Raw genomic sequence first — 11,157 nt, 5'->3', positions numbered from 1 at the left:
TAAATGTTTGCCTCCGCATGCCATGATATGCTACTGTTTGAAATTAGCAGCCTGTCGCATTCTAATAATAAAGATAAATAAATAAAACAAATTTCAGAGTCAATAATTAATTTATTGATTTAATATCTTAATAGCTTTAAAAATGTACATAATGTACACTGGATAAATTAATGATTTTTTCATGAAGTGAGATTAAAACCTAAAATTCGAAACTTGACGACTATGATCTGCGGCGCGGGCAGGCCTTCCTCTGGGTGGAACAAATTTTTATTGTTAAGAAAACGCTGGATGCGGGCAGTACAAGACTAGAAGATCGTGGCGAATTAATTGTGATATACTGATGCCAATGCCTTGCAATGGTCGTCTATTCTAAGGTCTTCATAAAAGACAGCACACCTTGAGGATGTAGTGCTGTTCACTTGTTCTTCTCCTTTCTGTGGCATTTATTATCCGAATAGGTAGTACACTCAGCTTAACGTCAATTAACGACGTTATATTGAATTAAGAATTTTTGAATAACAACCAGCGGTTGTTTTTAAAAAAATAAGTTTTTTTATTTCGACCACAATAATACTAACAATGTGATTATATATTCATTGTTTTTGTTCACATTCTGACACGCCTCTTTCTGGTTTTTCTGTCGTCACGCGCTTGACAGTTATGGACAGGTGTTAATTCACTCTGTGCTTTATAAAGTAAAATATTTTTTTTTATTTATAAGAACCTTTGTCCAGATTTAACAAGGTTATAAAAAAATTGACAATTTCGGTAAGGCTGTTAATGAGTTTTGAGTTTAACAACGCATTGGGCGAATCGTTTTATTTGTATAAATTACTTATACTTAAATAAGCTCTCGTTTGTCAAAGGCTCTCTGGCTGTGTATAGCCGAAGCACCTGCTTCCATAACCAGGTATAAATAACTGTGTTTCGGTGTAAACGAGGCTGTGAGTTCTCGTCTGTCGCTTTTATATTTCCGGTCCGCTTATAAAGATATGTGTCGTAAATATTATAATAATTTGACGGCCACTCATAGCGGGATTTACTATAATAATAATAATAATAATTTGAAATTATTAATGCGTAGTCAGCGTGTATACATGCTGACTAGTTATAAGTGTAAAGGCTTTAAAGGAGTAGATTATATACAGCCTCTAGGAGCTACATTACGACATCATCAGCGACGCATCGAAAAGGGAAATTTCTCAGAAATATAATTCTTTATATACATCGGGAGAAAGAGAGCGCTCCACAATACCTCTAGTCTTGTAATTGGCTGACGATTCTTATTAGTTGAAAAGTGTTTTCATAGTTTTATATCGGTATAAATATGAGCTTGATGAATATACACACTTCTATGTCGGACTTTCTATTGTTATAACCTCCAAGGCCTACCCCAGGATGAAACCCAAATGCTCATTAGTCAGCACAAAGATTTCACTTCTATTTTCAAACACTCTTTATAAAGTTCGTTTTTTCTTGATATATTATCATTGCGTTATTATTCCTAAAACCATTCATATTTGTATAGTTTGTACACTAATTAATGTTATATGATCCACACAGAATTAAACTCAACTGTTATTTAAAATAATTTATCCAGTTGCTGATTTATGTTGTTTTTAACTATCTATCTGTTAACCTCTTTTTGTCGTCTAAAAACAGCGCGATCATCGTATGCTTGCTTACAAACGGAAACTATAAACATACAAACGTATTATTTATTTTATATATTCATTTTCATAAAACTTAAAAAAATATTACATATGTAATATATATACCATACACATATAGTGATATAATCGTACTTATGTTAAGAATAAATTCGTGCTATGAGCAAAACAATAGTAAAAAAAACATCATATAAACTTTGACCATGAACACAGTAGCCGTTTAAAATTATTGTTAAAATTTTATCAAGTAAAATATTCAAAATGAAGCTAAAATTTGAAACTGAATTACTATATTTAAATTTAAATGTATGTGTCCACTGCAAAATCAAAATGGCGTCTAATTAGTGCTTAGGAAATGATTGCTCATCTGTTTTTAATTATTTACTTTGTTATTTTACAGTTGATCTAAACGTGATGAAGCTGTGTAGTCAATCTAAGTATCTGTATCAGTGTAGTGGTGGCCCATTGGTAACGACGCAGACTTGCGATAGTACGTCGCGGGTTCGATTCCTGCGATACAATACAGAATTTGTGCGTTCATTATATAGGATTGCCATTGCATACCATAGTATCACACTGCGATCGCCGACCCGCCGACCAGGCGTGGTGATTGTGGTATATCCCCCCATAGATATCTTTGGAAGAGCACTATGCCTTATTTCGTAACTATTAATTATGCAAAAGTCTTTCTAAACTGTGCTGTGAGCACATTTCAGGAGGCTTTTGTAAACCTTTTATGGTTATATTGATTTGAAGGATGTCGTTACGGACGAGCTCAATAAGAATTAAGTATCTTGTTTATGTTTTTCTGGTGACATCTTGAGCGTACAAGTAATAAATAAGTGAATGCCCTCAGCGGACTCCTCTTCTCGTGTCGTATAAGCCAATCGATGAGTTAGCACACATAAGAAAATCCTGGAAACATGTTTATATTGACGTAAATTTTATTACTCCTTTAGACCTATACCGCACATAAATGGACAGCGACTTTAAGACTCTGGATTGGAGACCACGCACAAACGACTAAGGTAGTCGGAAGACCAGCAGTTGATGTCTGACGGCTGAAATGATGATGAATTTTTATAATGTAACAAACTGTGATAATATAGAAAACTATAGTCCAGGAACAAAGATGAAGGAAAAAAGGCGTTGCACATGAGACTATTTGTATGTGAAGAAAGATAGAGATTGTGAAATGCAGAAGACAATTGTAACAAAAGAGATTGTGTAGGACGAGAAGAGAAAGGGGAATAAAAGAACAAAATAAGAGAAATACTTAATAGGAGTTGTAATGTTCCTGCCCCGCACGAGGCATGACGAGAGGTCCTCAAAAAGGGGCCATTAAAAACTGTGATGATGGTGTTTGTTCACGTTAATACTTCATCATTTTTCATTTTAAAACTCTGCATAGCAACAAAACAAGGCTATACACTAACAAGGAACCTCCGTGACAACATTATATAAAATTGGTTGTGGTATAAAAACCGCAGATTTTACGATGGCACTCTCTTCCAATTGCTTCGGAAAAATATTATGTTTCATTATAAAAAATAACCTCTTGCGTTGTCTTGGTTTTTTTATTCAGAGGACGAACCGTGCCAGATGAACCAGGGCTGCCAGTATTCACAAAATTTAGTACGATATTATTAATTTATTAACACAACAGTTTATTTAAATTTTAAAACTACTTTAAAGAATTATCCCATAAATAGTTTTTAGATTTACGTATACTACTTATTTGTAACATAAATATATGATTGTAGCTATTTTTAAATATAAAAAAATGTATTTACCTTCTTTTTAATAATGTTTAGTGTTTCGATAATATCAGTCGTTAGAAATCTCTTTTTCTTTGATTTGGACCTCTCTTTGGGTTTGGACCTCCAGCTTATTTCACACATCTGCATCTTTTATCTTGTTCACCTAGTTTCTTCCTGCGATTTCCTAAATTTCATCTCTCAATCTTTTATATACCTCCAGCGACTATTTTTAATATATTTATCATTATGAAACCAATGCCAATGATATAAAAAGTGCCTTATCTGATTATCATCATATATGTAAATTCATTTTTCATAATTATGTAAAGTGAGATTTTTTTGCAATTTGATTACATTACACTAAATTATAGGATGCTCTAACCCAAAAGTGGTCGTTAATGTTATGCCCAGTTTATACAAATAAATAAGATTGGACTGTCTATTTATAATATTAAAATAACCGCATATAGTAAACATACATATGTATATATACAGTACATATACCTAAATTACATTTTTGTTTGTAGTCTGTCTGTTTGTTTCGAGTAATCTTTGAAATGGCTGTAGCGATTTTACTGGACTTGTACTGGCAAGTAACTGATGTAAGGGGGAGTAACTTAGGCTATTTTTATTTTAGGAAAACTCTTAAACGAAACAAAAACTAAATGAACTATGATATCTAAACGAACATAGTCGCACAACTAGAGAAAAATTAAACATAAAATACCTCATTTTTTAAACCCTGCCAAGGTTTGTGTTTAAAGAATAATTGCTAGCTAAAGCCTGAAGAAGAAATTTACCCAAACTCACATTCTTATCTAAAAAAAAAGCTCTACCACATACTATTCGAGCTGAAGCTCGAGGCCACAACTTTGATACTTAAAAAGAGGCTTAAGCTAAGCTTCTCCGTACTTTTCCTCCAAGCCCGGGAATGCGTAAATACTAATATGGTAGTAGTGACTATCACACATCTCAAAAATTCTAAGAAATATTTGTTTACCAACTACTAATTTTAAAGTGATCTAAATTTTTTTTTAAAAACTTTGCATTTTCTTTGATTTCGTGATGATTATTTGTAAGAAATTGTAATGTTTGACAGCCCTGTCAGTTTGGGCCATCAACGCTATACGCGGCGATACCGGGACAGTTTTTTGGACAGCACTCGCCTCGGGCCGTGTTTATTTACGTGGTTCAAATTAACCGGTGCGCTCGCACTGTGTCTTAGCTCTCTTTTTATCTACTCTTACGTGGAAGTGAGATGGAAATAGACGAAGCTGTGGACTGTTGCCGTGTGCTTCTAATGAGTTGAGTGATTACATAATGTAACAATCTCGTCTCGATCTTGATCGATGGACGGGTTTAAATAAAAATGATTCGACAGACTTGTTGCTAAGCGCGAAATTCGAGATCGACTTTGAAATGATTCACAGGGGGTTAAAACTTTAAAAAATTAGGTGAAAAATTGTGAAAACATATTCTTTTTCTCCCACAAAAGCACAGATTAAATTAAAACATGTATTCCCAGCTGTCAAACATTTGACTTCAATCAAAACCAACAAAGGCGTGTTAGGGTGTAAGCTAACAAACAATGTAAGCACATTATATTCTAGAAGTCTTGCAGTGTAAATATAAAACACGTTTTAGCAAATAATCTTTTGATTCGATCTCGCAGCGAAGCTTCGAGCGCGGCCCTCTCCGTTGTCTCAAAGTAATAATACAAATTCGAAATGAATTGTTGTAACTACTGCACTGCATTTATTAAAGTGAACACAAAAACCGGTCTTAGTTTCTCGTGGTTTCTATTCAGATATGGGTGCGTTTGAAACATTCGTAGTTTTATTTAAGTTCAATTTAATTCTAGTTTCTTTCATTACTTATCACTGTAACTAAATCAAAGTAGTAAATAACATGAATAAATGAATGCATCTTATTTATATTGAATGTTTCATAACTTTTAAAATTATTATTGCAAGAATATGCTTCTCTTCTGCGTTTGTAATCAGTTGTCGTGTTATTAAACAAAATACTGTCGAGAATTAAGCCCGCAATTTATAATATTAAGAAACATAATTTATTATATTTCATTACAGTCTTTAAAATTACTTTAATAATCTTCATTGTATATGTGTGCATCCCAGAGCATATGAAGTTTCTCATATTTTTATAATAGATGGCATTAGGTATGATTTAACTTCGGACATCGGAAATAGATGGCGCTGTCAGTCGACTGCCGTGCGGTTTAGTTCAGCACGGGGGTTCTTACAATAGTAGGTTGCTCCGTTAATTTCACCCTAATCAGGTGAAATAGTTCTAGATAACGGCCTGAACCGAGTTTCCTCCCGGAAGTCTTCCAACTTTACAGTCATATGACTTGACAATTAATATTAACAGGTGTCTGCTACATGTATAACATTTATGTATGCGTCAGAAGAAAAACAAGGTGTTGTTTTATTATATAGCATAAATAGGTCTGTATGAGTCATAAGTTATAATGAGAATAACAGATCAATTATAGGCAGCCGATTGTCACGTTATTAACTACACTAGATCAAGCCTGGGTGCTAGCGTTGTCCTTTGGGCTGGCTTGCTACGACTTTGGAATGTTAATTACGTCCTCATTGACATATCTTTCTACTTGCATAAAGTTTAAAATGAGTTAAATTTATTACTTTTTTATATTTCACTGAGCTTCTTTATTTCAACGGCTCTCGATTTTGTTTCTGGAATCTTTTCTAAAAACAATAAAATTTGAGTTTGATATTTAAATTCAATTTTAGTTTTTCTTCCTTTTCTTTTCAGCCGATGGTCGCCAACTGCAAGGTACAGGCCTCAGAGGTCTTGAATAGAATATTTATTTTCCGATAGTTCTTCAACGTTAAAGTTAGTATATTTGTTATATCTAGTTTCAAAAACAAAAAGTTGTCAATAACGGTTTTGCAAATACGAAATGTTAAATAACGCATGCATTTTCGCTCAAGCGAATCCTGATCATTTAAATTATTTTCTGTTTCTGGATATGTCTGGATTTTATCCCCCACGATGATTTTACTTAAAAATGAATAGAAGACTGGGCAGTCGACATAGTTACAATAGTTGACAGAAATGGGTGGCAAGTTGAAAGGCTAGCTAAATTGAAGGCTTGTGATAAAAAGATGTTCCAGTTTATGCAGCACAGTTTGGAAGACTCTTTTGAAGAATTGTTTCACCTATTAATACCTTATAGCATGGAGATAGTAATTCAGTTTCCAATTGTAGAAATAAAATTACTTATTTGCATTTTTTCTGGTCTGGAAATAAATATGTTTTCTTCTTTTGTTTTTTATACTTTCTGCCTAATGGAGATACAAAGCTACAATACAAAGTTGTGTATTGTGTAGTGAAGAAGTATTTATGTTCTTACTCTACTTTATTTTGCATTTTGACACCAAAGTGCGCTCACTGAATCCACGCACAGGAACCGTTTTGCAAAAGCTTCATGAAAAGCACGTGTGTGGGCTAAAATTTCGTGCAGTTGAGATTGCAGTGCATCCGAATCTTTTCCGATAGAGTTTACTGCAGCATTAGATGCTATATTTATAGCATCATCAATTTATTATTCACAACGTACACCAGCTTCGATAAACACTCGAGATGCCCAACCTTCGTGTATTTAAAACGTGTAAAGTATAATTTTAGTTGTAATGCTACTCCATTACAACTCATTTCTAAGTCAGCGTTTGTTTTTTGTTGCGTCTAATAAATTATTTATTTTTGTTAGTGTTTTATTGTCGCAGTCGATTTATAAAGCAGCTGACGAAGAATAGACGCGATGCACTGGCAATGCGGAGCGATACAACGAGTTCATTACATTGTATTCATGCACCACAAGAGCTGTCACACCGGCGTCGATGAACGTGTCACACTCTCCTATATCTAGTAATATTGCTTATTCTGCGAATACTTTTTAGATTATCTAAATTAAAAAAAAAACTATCTTCTTTATTAAAACAAGGAAGTGAACAAAGACCTGATTGAATTGGAAAAGTTTTTTTCTTTAATATTTCGATAAATCTTAATTTACAACTCTTAAATCGTACTCCCACTTAGAGAGAGACTTCTGATAGTTCGACACAATAGTTTAGTTAATAACCTAATGGTTAAGTTATTAACTAAACTTCTTTCTGATCGACGTAACGACCATAATCTAGAACAATTAGAACACAAACCGCACCCAAATATGACATGCTGTTCTCACTAAGACATCTACATGAGATTCCACCTAACACCGGTCAAATTTTCTCCAATAATACTTAGAAGCATTGCAGGAGTTCCTTTCGCCACTTTTTTCTCCCAGAGTGCCTTGATCGATGGTTCTGTACTCACTAATTTTAACATATATGTAACGGCATTCAGTATTTGTAATGTTTATTATACTATAACATAGATATTTCTACAAAAATAGATTACTACACGAAATTCATAACAATATTATAACAAAAAAATTTTAGAAAAAATTTCTTCCTTACTTTTTATGACGTCGAGGTTCAGCAATTGCTTTGTTTTGCTCTTAATTTTTGATGAACACTGTTTGGTAGAAACCTTAGAATGCACAGCCTTAACACCATATTTACTTAGATTTTTAACAGACTACGGTTTTAACCAGGTTACGTATACGGATGCCACATGGAATGTCCATGGCGTAAGGGCCATCGGGAAGAAAAAATTAACCATTTTCTCGGAATTATCGGGCATCTTCGAGCAGTTTGAAAATGACTGAGAGAGCCGAACGTCGCCTTCATCAGTTGCTGTTAATGGGCCACCATCACTACCTTTTGGAGAAACTAAGACCAGCGCTAAGCTGGGAGAAGTGTGCTTCTATTTATAGTTGGAGATTACACTCTGTACCGTCGGTACTAGTATGTATTGTTATTGTTCTGGATTGGGGTTGTTACTTCATCCGAAAAGTTGAGGAAGTCTGTCGAACTCAGTTTGGTGCAAAGTTCAGATGTCGTGAGAGTGATTCTTTTGCAGTTGCCGTTATCTACCATTAACGGATTTAAAATGATGTGAACTGATGTAGAAATGTTTACACCGAATTGAAGCGAATAAAGTTACGCGTCGGTGTGACCGGCGGCCTCTTGTTAACGACACGCCTGTATTTTTAACACTTGTTGGCTTTAATGGGTTGATTTATATTATATATTTACACGCCACGCGTCGTCTCCGCGCCGGGCCGAGTGCTTCGCTTTTATCTCGCGCGAAGATAACACGCGATAAGATCTGGCGGCCTCTTTGAAGGCGATGTCTAAGTTAAAAGTACACCAAACACTACTAAACATGAAGTTTTTCAATTTATGCTGGCCGCGGATCAAAATAAAACAGAACTTGTCATTTATTAACTATAAACTAAGAATGACTTTTTTATAATTCTTCTAACACTTCGTAGAAGATTATAATAAAAGAATTACGAAGGTAGCTATCGGGAGAACTGGTTATTATGTTTAGCTATATTATTGTGGTATACGAGGACAGGGAGAGAAAACCACCATAAATAAATAATATATTTGATCCTTCTGACAAATTCGATCTTCTCTTTCATTTGATCTGTTTCTTTCATTTCATTCTTCTTTTCTTTCAAAGCATCCCATTTTGATAAGTTCTTTGTCCGAATAAGAACGGCTGTAAATCGTTTTATGCATAAAAAAATTCCTCATCTATTGACAGAAGATATACAGTACATAAATAGTAATAGAAAAGTGTGGGATTGACAGAAAGCTGAAGCCAGTGTTTCCCAACGTGGGGCCACGTTCCACAGGGGGGCAATTTGAAAGTAGACTTGAAACAAGTTTAACCTTTTCGCTTTAATATTAAAATTTGGTTTGTCACATAGGGCGCGTATAAATTTAGCAAGGATATCCTGAGGCACAGCACAAAAAAGGTTTGAAACTACTAGCCTAAATATTTATAAGCGTTTTGTAAGAACAAGAGCTCGATTAGAAAATTCGGGCGTTATATTTATTTCAAGGAAGTGAACTCCTTTTTCTTGATACTCTCGCAGCTCCGTGAAAATCAATGACGCGTGACGCAAGACGCAGCGGTGCGTCGTGACGCACGGCGTTTCTACGCGCCCGGTAGCAATTCGCCAATTTCACGAGTCATTTGACTGGTGCGCGTACAGTTATAGTTCTAAACATATAGAACAGATACGGTAGCTGTGGGTTTTCGTCGTCTTTAATACTTTCACTCGGTATGCTTTTAAAATTTCGAAAAATCAAAAATAATTTATTGAACAAGTCGAACATGACAAGAACAGGCGAAAATAACTCTTCGGAATTATATATACATATATATTTTTAATTGATATAATTAAGATTCAAACGTATACGGATGTCGTGAATCCGTGCGTCTTGTAGTTAGATGAAAGAAAGGACATGAAGGATTTATTTAGTGTAATTTCACGGCGTACTCTATAAAATGCAGTTTGCAGAATATCTAAACTGGTAACTTCGCCGATGCTCCAAGCTGTTACACGCAATGAGAGGAGACAGATAATATTTTAATTTTACTCTTAATTAAGACACTAATGTTTAAATCATCAGAAAGGCTATAACCAAATTAAAATATCACATTGTATTAATTGATATTTATATATATATATAGCTACCACAAACTTACAATCAAATTTATTAGCCTGATATAAAAAAAATACATAAAGAACAAAGTATTCGTCAAAATGATCACTTTAATAATTGATTTAATGTCTTAATAAATAACAATACTCGTAGTTACAAACATTATATTTTACTTTACGTTCGTACATGCATTTTTTTAAATTAATTCAAGTCAAATGTTTAATAGGGAGGGGGTTCCTTTTTTAAACAATGTTCTCTGCAGTTGGCTTGAGAGAGGATTAACAATAAGAACCTTCTTGGTGTCTTAACGGAAATATATTATTATTAAAATATAGTCGCGCCGCTCTCGTATTTTCGCTCAGCAACAAAACTTAGCAAATCAACTTTATCTGTGGATATGTTTTTATCACGTTTTCGCTTAAGGCCTCCATTGCTGTGTCGTGACTAAAACCAATTGTTATATTATTTTATTACCAAAGGTTGATAATGTCATTTATTATTAAAAAAAGCTTATGGAGTAATCATAAAATGACAATTTTTTTCTTAGTCGTATACTGTTGTTAGAATGGTCGTCGACAAGGGACGGTTCTGGTCTCCCCGGTGCTTCCTATGAGGAGTAAAAGCATAGAGTTAGGGAGATTTTATAAATTTTGAGATCTGTCCATCTCGTTGGAGAGCCACCATGAGATTGCTTGCATTCCTCTTTCATCTCTTATCTCTTATACCCTTATATCTCTTTGACATGTCCAAAGAACTTGTACATTCGTATTTGCATAGTCCACAATAACCTCTCTTTTTGTTGAGTTATTTGAGGATTGTAACGTACGAAAAATAAGGCTTCTCATGAGTCGAACATTTGTCTCTGATTGGCAATAAGAAATTAAAATTACATTCAGAAAAACATATATATAACAAATTGCTAATGACAAGCTTCCAAAATTATATTATTTACGTACTAATTTTATATATAGCAAGTATTAATAAAACAATACAAAAACATAAAATCACAGTTTGCGAATCAACAATTGAATTTTAGAAAAATTGTTTTGAATGATCCATCTTACCATGCTAGGTCTGGTGTAAAACATGTCAAGATCTAAGATACGGTTAGTCTAT

This window comes from Battus philenor, unplaced genomic scaffold, assembly GCF_028537555.1.
Source record: "Battus philenor isolate CCGP_79_NKW_IND1 unplaced genomic scaffold, ilBatPhil1.0.hap1 SCAF_15, whole genome shotgun sequence".
In the NCBI taxonomy this organism is placed as follows: Eukaryota; Metazoa; Arthropoda; class Insecta; order Lepidoptera; family Papilionidae; genus Battus; species Battus philenor.
This window is presented reverse-complemented; position numbering follows the sequence as displayed.